General features: G+C 43.4%; 1 non-coding gene across 1 annotated transcript; it reads right to left on the reverse strand.

Annotated features, from left to right (window-relative positions):
• Positions 1 to 12590: 12590 nt before the first annotated feature.
• Positions 12591 to 12662, reverse strand: trnat-ugu (transfer RNA threonine (anticodon UGU)). Its single transcript has one exon. It is a non-coding gene; the product is annotated as a tRNA-Thr (tRNA).
• Positions 12663 to 12715: the final 53 nt, after the last annotated feature.

The following is a 12715-nucleotide window of genomic DNA, read 5'->3' on the forward strand; positions in this document are numbered from 1 at the left end:
GCAACAGTGTGTGAAAGCCTTGTGAAGACTTACAGAAAACGTTTGACCTCTGTCATTGCCAACAAAGGCTAATTAACAAAGTATTGAGAAACTTTTGTTATTGACCAAATACTTATTTTCCACCATAATTTGCAAATAAATTCATAAAAAATCCTACAATGTGATTTTCTGGATTTTTTTTTCTCATTTTGTCGGTCATAGTTGAAGTGTACCTATGATGAAAATTACAGGCCTCTCTCATCTTTTTAAGTGGGAGAACTTGCACAATTGGTGGCTGACTAAATACTTTTTTGCCCCACTGTGTATAGCTTACTCACGACAATGGAGTGATTCCAAAACATTATTTTAGCTACAGTGATCCCAATATGGGACAGAAATATAGTCCCAACTCCACCCCCAGAAAAGAAAAGAAATTCTTCACAGGATTCAGACTGGTTTGTTTAATTGCTGTTTTCCAGGGGTAGACTTAGTTTCAGTCTCTCTGTCAGTCTGTCTCTGTCTTTCTTTCTCTGTCTGTGTCTCTCTGTCTCGCTCTCCCTCATCATTCTCTCTCCTTCTCTCTCCCCTGCTTATCTCCCCCCCCCCCCCTCTCTCTCTCTGTCTGTTGGTAGGATAATGTAACTCACAAGACAAGACAACAGAATACCCTTCAACATGAGTCTCAGCCCCAGCCTTGCCTGAAGCAGAGAAGCTAGCCCAGTGATGCTACTGGGACGTCAGTGAGCCAGCCATAATAATAAAAACATCAAACAGCCTCCTAGCCTCTGGCGCTTACAGCCTTACCCTGAGCCAAGGATCAGAACCAGTCCTTTTTTCCTCTGTAAATAACGAAAGCAGAGTACTACTGAAGTTATTGTGAACAGTATGTACAGGTATGAAGTGGTCATAGAGGAGGATGAGATGTAGTAGTTGAAGGTGAAGTACTTTTGGATTTAATTTGATCTACCCAGTAGCCCATATGGGCAAACATTGATGTTTCACAAACAGTTTCTCAAAAAGGTGAAATCTGCTGTCTCTAATTTGCTACATTTGACATGAATGTCCCCTTTATGGGAGGTCATGAAGGCTTTATAACACATTGATAAATGGTTATAACTCATTGGTTAATCTCATATACCAGCCAGTTCTCTCTCAATCAAGCCTAAGGATGAGGTTACTCATTGCTTGAAATTGTGTGATTACAAAACTGACCTTAGATCTTTAAGAGCAATTGCATTTTATTCCCTAGCTTTGGTTACTGTATCACCAAGTACATGTTGCTCTGTCCAGAGTCTCCCTGAAGTACCCCCTAATGTACAGTTTACCAGTAAGCCTATGTTATCACCTCTAGTACCCCCTAATGTACAGTTTACCTATAAGCCTATGTTCTCACCTGAAGTACCCCCTAATGTACAGTTTACCAGTAAGCCTATGTTGTCACCTGAAGTACCCCCCAATGTACAGTTTACTAGTAAGCCTATGTTATCACCTCTAGTACCCCCTAATGTACAGTTTACCTATAAGCCTATGTTCTCACCTGAAGTACCCCCTAATGTACAGTTTACCAGTAAGCCTATGTTATCACCTCTAGTACCCCCTAATGTACAGTTTACCAGTAAGCCTATGTCCTCACCTGAAGTACCCCCTAATGTACAGTTTACCAGTAAGCCTATGTCCTCACGAGGCTTCCAAAGTGTCCCTTATAGAACTCAAGAACGGCCCGCCGGGCACTTCAATCCGGCCCGCAAGACATTTGTGTATTAAATATTATTGTATTTGAGTTACGACTTGCCACAAACTTAAAAGCCCAACAAAATATGTTTATTAAACAGTGTTCTACTCCAGATAGCTAAGTCAAGCTATGGCTGTGGCACATAAAATCACAAAGCATAGCAAGCCTTCTACTGAAGGGGAGTTTGTGAAAGAGTGTTTGTTGGAGACTGCTGGTATATTTTGTCCTGAGAGTAATAAAAAAACAATTGTAGAACATTTGCTCATCACGCAGAACCATCACCAGGCGCGTGGAAGTGATAGGTCAGTGATAGATCAAGCTATCACTAGCTAATCTCCAAGTTGAAGATAAAAAGCAGATGTCTTTGATCTGTTTTTCTATAGCACTGGATGAGAATACTGACATCAGAGACACCGCTCAACTTAGCATATTTGTCAGAGGAAAAAAGGAGAACTCTGAAATAACAGAGGAACTTCTTGCGATGGAATCAATTATGGAAACAACCAGGGCCTCTGATTTATATGACAGGGTGTCTGCCAGCTTGGGGAAAAAAATGAATCTACCTTGGCGCAAACTGACAAACGTCACAACAGATGGATCACCAAATCTAACCCGTAAAAACATTGGCCTACTAAAAAGAATACATGACAAAGTAGAAGAAGAAAGCCCTAACTCGGAGGCTTTAATATTTCTTCACATCAGGAAGCCCCGTGTAAAAGTCTGTTAAAGCTGGAAAATGTTGGCAAAGTGGTTGTAAAACTTGTCAACTTTATACAGGCAAGGAGACTTATCCATCATCAGATCAACTTTATACAGGCAAGGAGACTTATCCATCGTCAGGTCAACTTTATACAGACAAGGAGACTTATCCATCGTCAGGTCAACTTTATACAGACAAGGAGACTTATCCATCGTCAGGTCAACTTTATACAGACAAGGAGACTTATCCATCATCAGTTCAAGTTTATTCGGCAAGGAGGCTTATCCATCGTCAGGTCAACTTTATACAGGCAAGGAGACTTATCCATCGTCAGGTCAACTTTATACAGACAAGGAGACTTATCCATCATCAGTTCAACTTTATACAGGCAAGGAGGCTTATCCATCATCAGGTCAACTTTATACGGGCAAGGAGATTTATCCATCATCAGGTCAACTTTATACAGACAAGGAGGCTTATCCATCATCAGTTCAACTTTATACGGGCAAGGAGACTTATCCATCATCAGGTCAACTTCATACGGGCAAGGAGCCTTATCCATCGTCAGGTCAACTTTATACAGGCAAGGAGACTTATCCATCGTCAGGTCAACTTTATACAGACAAGGAGACTTATCCATCATCAGTTCAACTTTATACAGGCAAGGAGACTTATCCATCATCAGTTCAACTTTATACAGACAAGGAGACTTATCCATCGTCAGTTCAACTTTATACAGGCTTATCCATCGTCAGTTCAACTTTATTCGGCAAGGAGACTTATCCATCATCAGTTCAACTTTATACGGCAAGGAGACTTATCCATCGTCAGTTCAACTTTATACAGACAAGGAGACTTATCCATCATCAGTTCAACTTTATACAGGCAAGGAGACTTATCCATCATCAGTTCAACTTTATACGGGCAAGGAGACTTATCCATCATCAGTTCAACTTTATACGGCAAGGAGACTTATCCATCGTCAGTTCAACTTTATACGGGCAAGGAGACTTATCCATCATCAGTTCAACTTTATACAGGCAAGGAGGCTTATCCATCATCAGTTCAACTTTATACAGACAAGGAGGCTTATCCATCGTCAGTTCAAGTTTATACAGACAAGGAGCCTTATCAATCATCAGTTCATTCAGCTGCTCAATGACACAGAGGCAGAACACCAGGACTTGTTGTACCATTCAAATGTGAACGGCTAAGCCTGGGGAAAGTGTTTCTTCCTGTGTGGGAACTGAGAGGGAAGACAGGTATGTTCCTTGATACGGTTGGTAAAGCTGACGACTTCTCCGAATTGAAAGACACACAATTGCTGGGCGACTTTGCTTTCGGTGTGGACATACTGGGGCGTCTGAATGTGAAACTGCAGGGAAATGATGTTTTTGTGCATTGAACTGTATTCCAACGTGAAAGAATTACAAATGAGCAGCCGGTCTCTCGCTCATTTTCCGACACTCGCCACACTGAACGCGCCCAAATAGCAGTGCCGCACTGAGACTAACAGTTTGCTCGACCTGCATGCTGAGTTTTGCCGCCACTTCTCAGACTTCACCAGATTGAGACTGAGCTGGAGCTTGTATCATGGCCCTCTGTCTTTCGACAGTGAAAAAGCACCACCAGACACAATTGGAGCTCATCAACATCCAATGTGACAGTGCTTTGAAGGAGAAGTTAAGAAGGCCAGCATCCCGAAGTCGCCTCTTCACTGTTGACGTTGAGACTGGTGTTTTGCGGGTACTATTTAATGAAGCTGCCAGTTGAGGACTTGTGTGGCGTCTGTTTCTCAAACTAGACACTCTAATGTACTTGTCGTCTTGCTCAGTTGTGCACCAGGCCCTCCCACTCCTCTTTCAATTCTGGTTAGATCCAGTTTGCGCTGTTCTGTGAAGGGAGTAATATACAGCGTTTTATGAGATCTTCAGTTTCTTGGCAATTTCTCACATGGAATAACCTTAATTTCTCAGAACAGGAATAGACTGACAAGTTTCTGTCACGTCCTGACCTTAGTTCCTTTTTCATGTCTCTATTTTTGGTTTGGTCAAGGCGTGAGTTGGGGTGGGCATTCTATGTTTTTGTTCTATGTTTTGTATTTCTGTGTTTGGCCTGGTATGGTTCCCAATCAGAGTCTATCGTTGTCTCTGATTGAGAACCATACTTAGGTAGCCTGTTCCCACCTGTGTTTGTGGGTAGTTGTTTTCTGTTTTGTGTGTCTTCACCTGTTTTGTTTCGTTCACTCTCTCTCTTTGTTGTTTTTTGGTTATTGCAGTGTTCAGTTTATTTATTAAAATTAACATGGACACTTACCACGCTGCGTTTTGGTTGGATTCTTCCTATTGCTCATCCGAGGAGGACAACGATCGTTACAGTTTCAGAAGAAAGTTATTTGTTTCTGGCCATTTTGAGCCTGTAATCGAACCCACAAATGCTGATGCTCCAGATACTCAACTAGTCTAAAAAGGCCAGTTTTATTGCTTCTTTAATCAGAACAACAGTTTTCAGCTGTGCTAACATAGTTGCAAAAGGGTTTTCTAATGATCAATTAGCCTTTTAAAATTATATACTTGGATTAGCTAATATAACGTGCCATTGGAACACAGGAGTGATGGTTGCTGATAATGGGCCTCTATACGTGTAGTGTATGTAGATATTCCATTAAAAAATCAGCCGTTTTCAGCTACAATAGTCATTTACAACATTAACAATGTCTACACTGTATTTCTGATCAATTTGATGTTATTTGAATGGACAAAAAATGTGCTTTTCTTTAAAAAAACAAGGACATTTCGAAGTGAACCCAAACTTTTGAACGGTAGTGTATATATTTAGAAGTTTGCATACTGTGACTAAGTTTGATTGAACTTTACAAGGGTAGAGATGCAGGAGCTGTGTGTGTTTTTGACTGTGTCTGATGTTATAAATGATATACATTTTGTGAAAAATCTGTTCACAAAAAACAAGGGTAGAGATGGTACAAGGGTAGAATTGTTCTGTTCATATGTACACAAGTAGTTGCGTGTCGATGTGAAAATGAATAAAGGCTTCACATGTTTTGTCATATATATATACATATAGTATGTGGCCCTTCAATTGGTTTCAAAAACTCAGTGTGCCTTTTGAGCCAAAAGGTCTGCCCACCCCTGTCCTAGGTACTAGTACCCCTAGTTGAGAATCACTGCCCTAACTAGCCCGTGGAAGTGAGGCAGTGCAAAGGCCCTCAGCTTGACATTAGGAAGGAAGGAATTTCCAAACGGAACAGAGACTGCCCCCTGCTGTTGGACATACTTGCATCTCAATAGTCTAGAGAGGCGTCCTCTGTTGGACATACATCAATACATCACTGAGCCGTGGGCCGCCTCTCAATAGTCTAGAGAGGCGTCCTCTGTTGGACATACATCAATACATCACTGAGCCGTGGGCCGCCTCTCAATAGTCTAGAGAGGCGTCCTCTGTTGGACATACATCAATACATCACTGAGCCGTGGGCCGCATCTCAATAGTCTAGAGAGGCGTCCTCTGTTGGACATACATCAATACATCACTGAGCCGTGGGCCGCCTCTCAATAGTCTAGAGAGGCGTCCTCTGTTGGACATACATCAATACATCACTGAGCCGTGGGCCGCCTCTAAATAGTCTAGAGAGGCGTCCTCTGTTGGACATACATCAATACATCACTGAGCCGTGGGCCGCCTCTCAATAGTCTAGAGAGGCGTCCTCTGTTGGACATACATCAATACATCACTGAGCCGTGGGCCGCCTCTCAATAGTCTAGAGAGGCGTCCTCTGTTGGACATACATCAATACATCACTGAGCCGTGGGCCGCCTCTCAATAGTCTAGAGAGGCGTCCTCTGTTGGACATACATCAATACATCACTGAGCCGTGGGCCGCCTCTCAATAGTCTAGAGAGGCGTCCTCTGTTGGACATGCATCAATACATCACTGAGCCTCGGGCCGCCTCTCAATAGTCTAGAGAGGCGTCCTCTGTTGGACATACATCAATACATCACTGAGCCTCGGGCCGCCTCTCAATAGTCTAGAGAGGCGTCCTCCTCTCCTGTCCTTTATTCATACTGATCTGAAAACACTGTACTTTTCACCTGGACTGGCTGTTCTGTCTTCTGTCTGGATTATAGTTGTATTTACATGTCCAGTAGGACATGACGTAGGCAGGCTACAGGTTTGATTTTCAAGCAGATATCCTTTCTTCTGGAACAATGACAGACTTTATCTGATGCACTTTATTCCCTTGAAGAATCACAAAGAGCAAAAACGTTCATTGATTTACAATGTTGGTCTGTGTCGCTGCTTCCTCCTTCTCTACGGTGAATTGCTATTCTGAACTCACTTGATATCCATTGATTCCCACAATTATCCTTGAATTACCCATAAGCCACTGGATATAAGGAGTATAATTGCATTTCTGAGGGATGCCCGCTCTGCTCTCCAATCAAGAGGGATAGATAGGGTTTTTTAGGCAGTGAAGAGAGGGTTTAGTTTGCTCTACAATTCTACGCCTGACTGGCATAACAATGATCCTATTTTGAGCCAGAGAAGGAATTTCCTGGCTCTTCATTGGAGCAGACGAGATCTCAACTCAATCTATGGGCAAAGAGAAATCACACACACACACTCATAGGCCTAACTGTGGATGAGAGGCTATGGAGATGTAACTCGATTAGAAGTTCAGAGACATGGGACATTATAATTCAACCCTCTACTAGAGGGAAATGCATGAGCAGTTTGTACCGTATATGTGGCACATCAGTTAGGCCTAGGCTATATGGCATCCAGTATGTTCACATGAGTCATACTCTCTTGTCTCGTTTAAGTTGGAAGTTGGAACAAAGATTTTAAAAAAGCTCCTTGCAACTCAGGCTACAAGAGACTCAAAACTCTCGCATCTATCACTTCCATCTCTCAGACCTGTTATTGTGTTATATACATATTATAAACACGATTAGGCCTATTCATTTGTTATTGTAGACCCATGATAAAGCTTTTAGTTGACTGAAATGTTGACTAAATACATATTAAAATGAAGAAAGCTATACACATCTGTGCACTTGCGTGTTTGACCCAATTCAAACAAGGAATACATAGTTTCTGAACTTTTTTTAAACCATTATTTAACTAGGCAAGTCAGTTATGAACAAATTCTTATTTTACAATGATGGCCTACCCCGGCCAAACCCTCCCCTAATCCGGGCGACGCTGTGCCATTTGTGAGCCGCCCTATGGGACTCCCCCCCCGGGATCGAACCAGGTTCTGTAGTGACACCTCTAACACTAAGATGCAGTGCAGTAACATCGAAGCTGAACAGAGAAGACATTTCACACTTGGTTTAAACAATGGAAGCATAATTTGATTTACTTTTAGTTAACCTTTATTTAAACAGGAAAAGCCCATTGAGACCCATAGTCTCTTTTTCAAGGGAGACCTGACCAAGAAGGCAGACACAATCAATACATTACATCATTAAAACATACAGCAATACAATACAACAAGATCCAGACTAAAAAAAGCATTTACACTCCACTTTAACAGAGTCTTCCATAATTTAAAAAAAGTCATTCAGTAGTACTAACATATCTAGATGAAGCATGGATTGTAGATTTTTCCATGTGTCTGGTGCACAAGAAGAGAAGGCAATCTAGCCTAATACTGTGAATGTCCTGGGGACTTTAAGTAGCAACCACCTAGCAGACCGGGAATGGTAACTGGTGGTGGTGAAGGAGGCCAGACTACAGAGGGAGTTTACCTGCTGGTGGTGAAGGAGGCCAGACTACAGAGGTAAAGAGGGAGTTTACCTGCTGGTGGTGAAGGAGGCCAGACTACAGAGGGAGTTTACCTGCTGGTGGTGAAGGAGGCCAGACTACAGAGGTAAAGAGGGAGTTTACCTGCTGGTGGTGAAGGAGGCCAGACTACAGAGGTAAAGAGGGAGTTTACCTGCTGGTGGTGAAGGAGACCAGACTACAGAGGGAGTTTACCTGCTGGTGGTGAAGGAGGCCAGACTACAGAGGTAAAGAGGGAGTTTACCTGCTGGTGGTGAAGGAGGCCAGACTACAGAGGTAAAGAGGGAGTTTACCTGCTGGTGGTGAAGGAGGCCAGACTACAGAGGTAAAGAGGGAGTTTACCTGCTGGTGGTGAAGGAGACCAGACTACAGAGGTAAAGAGGGAGTTTAACTGCTGGTGGTGAATGAGACCAGACTACAGAGGGAGTTTACCTGCTGGTGGTGAAGGAGACCAGACTACAGAGGTAAAGAGGGAGTTTACCTGCTGGTGGTGAAGGAGACCAGACTACAGAGGTAAAGAGGGAGTTTACCTGCTGGTGGTGAAGGAGACCAGACTACAGAGGTAAAGAGGGAGTTTACCTGCTGGTGGTGAAGGAGACCAGACTACAGAGGTAAAGAGGGAGTTTACCTGCTGGTGGTGAAGGAGACCAGACTACAGAGGGAGTTTACCTGCTGGTGGTGAAGGAGACCAGACTACAGAGGTAAAGAGGGAGTTTACCTGCTGGTGGTGAAGGAGACCAGACTACAGAGGTAAAGAGGGAGTTTACCTGCTGCTGCTGAAGGAGACCAGACTACAGAGGTAAAGAGGGAGTTTACCTGCTGGTGCTGAAGGAGACCAGACTACAGAGGTAAAGAGGGAGTTTACCTGCTGGTGGTGAAGGAGACCAGACTACAGAGGTAAAGAGGGAGTTTACCTGCTGGTGGTGAAGGAGACCAGACTACAGAAGTAAAGAGGGAGTTTACCTGCTGCTGCTGAAGGAGACCAGACTACAGAGGTAAAGAGGGAGTTTACCTGCTGGTGGTGAAGGAGACCAGACTGCAGAGGTAAAGAGGGAGTTTACCTGCTGGTGGTGAAGGAGACCAGACTACAGAGGTAAAGAGGGAGTTTACCTGCTGGTGGTGAAGGAGACCAGACTACAGAGGTAAAGAGGGAGTTTACCTGCTGGTGGTGAAGGAGACCAGACTACAGAGGTAAAGAGGGAGTTTACCTGCTGGTGGTGAAGGAGACCAGACTACAGAGGTAAAGAGGGAGTTTACCTGCTGGTGGTGAAGGAGACCAGACTACAGAGGTAAAGAGGGAGTTTACCTGCTGGTGGTGAAGGAGACCAGACTACAGAGGTAAAGAGGGAGTTTACCTGCTGGTGGTGAAGGAGACCAGACTACAGAGGTAAAGAGGGAGTTTACCTGCTGGTGGTGAATGAGACCAGACTACAGAGGGAGTTTACCTGCTGGTGGTGAAGGAGATCAGACTACAGAGGTAAAGAGGGAGTTTACCTGCTGGTGGTGAAGGAGACCAGACTACAGAGGGAGTTTACCTGCTGGTGGTGAAGGAGACCGGACTACAGAGGTAAAGAGGGAGTTTACCTGCTGGTGGTGAAGGAGACCAGACTACAGAGGTAAAGAGGGAGTTTACCTGCTGGTGGTGAAGGAGACCAGACTACAGAGGGAGTTTACCTGCTGGTGGTGAAGGAGACCAGACTACAGAGGTAAAGAGGGAGTTTACCTGCTGGTGGTGAAGGAGACCAGACTACAGAGGGAGTTTACCTACTGGTGGTGAAGGAGACCAGACTACAGAGGTAAAGAGGGAGTTTACCTGCTGCTGCTGAAGGAGACCAGACTACAGAGGTAAAGAGGGAGTTTACCTGCTGCTGCTGAAGGAGACCAGACTACAGAGGTAAAGAGGGAGTTTACCTGCTGGTGCTGAAGGAGACCAGACTACAGAGGTAAAGAAGGAGTTTACCTGCTGGTGGTGAAGGAGGCCAGACTACAGAGGTAAAGAGGGAGTTTACCTGCGGGTGGTGAAGGAGACCAGACTACAGAGGTAAAGAGGGAGTTTACCTGCTGGTGGTGAAGGAGGCCAGACTACAGAGGTAAAGAGGGAGTTTACCTGCTGGTGGTGAAGGAGACCAGACTACAGAGGTAAAGAGGGAGTTTACCTGCTGGTGGTGAAGGAGAACAGACTACAGAGGTAAAGAGGGAGTTTACCTGCTGGTGGTGAAGGAGACCAGACTACAGAGGTAAAGAGGGAGTTTACCTGCTGGTGGTGAAGGAGAACAGACTACAGAGGTAAAGAGGGAGTTTACCTGCTGGTGGTGAAGGAGACCAGACTACAGAGGTAAAGAGGGAGTTTACCTGCTGGTGGTGAAGGAGAACAGACTACAGAGGTAAAGAGGGAGTTTACCCAAAAGCGCTTTGTAGATGAACACATACAAATTGAACTTTTTGCGCATATAAAGTGAGGTCCAATCTACCATTTGGTACAATGTGCAAATGGTGGGTGAGTTACTTGGAATTTGTAATAAAGCATTATAAGCAGTCCAGTCTCTGTAAGACAGAGGAGGCTGCATGCATTAAATCAAATTGTATTGGTCACATACACATGGTTAGCAGATGTTATTGCGAGTGTAGCGAAATGCTTGTGCTTCTAGTTACGACAGCAATATCTAACAAGTAATATCTAACAATTCCACAACAAATACCTAATACAAACACATCTAACTAGAGGAATGGAATAAGAATATATAAATATAAATATATGGATGAGCAATGACAGAGCAGCATAGGCTAAGATGCAAAAGATAGTATCGGATACAACAAGTCACCGTAATCAATTACAGAGAGAAGTGGCCTGAACAAGCTTCTTTCTAGCCATAAGCTGAAAGCAAGCTTTATTATGAAAATAAAAACCCAATTTCAATGTAATAATTAGCGTCTGAGGGATCTCCACCCTTTAGCAGCGGAAGGACATGAACTGATTTCCAAATGCTGGGTATGGAATTGGTCAGGAGACTCAAGTTGAAAATGTGTGCCACAGGTTCAGTAATAACACCAGCTGCTATCTTTAAGAGGTAGGGGATCCAGGTTGTCTGGACCTGTAGACGTTTTAGTGTCTATTGCCTTTAGTGCTTTATTGACCTCAGCATAAGAAACAGGCTTAATGTTAAAATGGTTGACACGAGGGCCTATATCATAGTTGACTGTAACAGAGCTGACATTAGAGGCCTGGGACCCACCATTATCAACACCTGAACCAACAGTTACAAAGAGCTTGTTAAAATCACCTACAATATCGGCTTTATCCTTCACTTCATTAGAATCCATCATTAAGTCAGGAAGGTCAGAGGCTGTATCCTTCACTTCATTAGAATCCATCATTAAGTCAGGAAGGTCAGAGGCTTTATCCTTCACTTCATTAGAATCCATCATTAAGTCAGGAAGGTCCGAGGAGACATTAGAACCTGACACTGATCTGATTAGCTTCCAGAACTTGGTAGGGTTGTTTAGGTTCTCTGTGACTGCATTTAGATAGACATCTGATTTGGACTTCCTGATCAATCCTGTACATTTGTTTCTTAGTGCTCTGAAGGAGGCCCAGTCAACAGAAGCATTTGTATGTCTAGCTTGAGCCCAAGAGACATTTCTCTTTCTAATTAATTCTGCCAAGTTATCTAAAAACCAAGGATTGTCCCTTCCACTGATTCTAAATTTCTTCACAGGGGCATGCTTATCACAAATGGACACAAATTTCACATAAAAATAGTTCCAGGCAGTGTCAGCATCAATAATCAGACTTACTCTGTCTATATTATGGTACAGATCATGTGAGAACGCTTGCTCATCAAACGGTCTAAACTATATTTAAAACATATTTGGCTTTGATCATTTATGTATTTCTAACGCAAACAATTGCACAGTGAACACTGACATCATTTCCTTAGAATAATGTCCAATAGCGTTGATTTCTTAGGTGCTCTGATATTTGGTCTTGTAGGCGCATTAATTCATTGAGTGAGATTCAGAGAGTCACACAGGTCTTTAAAAGAGTCCGATACAGATGTAAGCATGTCCCAGTTCAAATCTCCTACAATAATGAATTCAGAGTCATTTAGCTTGTGCAGGACATCAGAAAGAGAGTGCGTCTCCCGAAGCCGAGCGCGGTCTGTAGCAGCCGACTGCAGTGATGTGGGAGTCGTTATATACGGTAAATCTAACTTGCATTCTTACACTTGCAGTCAACACGTGTTTAAAATTTCACCCATGGGGTTCAAATGTGTGCAAAATATATCAGATATTTATCAAGACGATATCATATTCTAGGCTCTCTTCTACTCGGTCCCAGCATACCCGTGTGGCAGAAAATATATATTATATCTAGGCTCCAGCGAGGATCGAACTCGCGACCCCTGGTTTACAAGACCAGTGCTCTGCCACTGAGCTATAGAGCCAAATGCGTAATTTAGTAAGCACGTAGGTAGTCTTTAGTGTCTCTAGTTCCTGT

Source organism: Oncorhynchus clarkii, chromosome 4 (assembly GCF_045791955.1).
Source record: "Oncorhynchus clarkii lewisi isolate Uvic-CL-2024 chromosome 4, UVic_Ocla_1.0, whole genome shotgun sequence".
NCBI classification, from domain to species: Eukaryota; Metazoa; Chordata; class Actinopteri; order Salmoniformes; family Salmonidae; genus Oncorhynchus; species Oncorhynchus clarkii.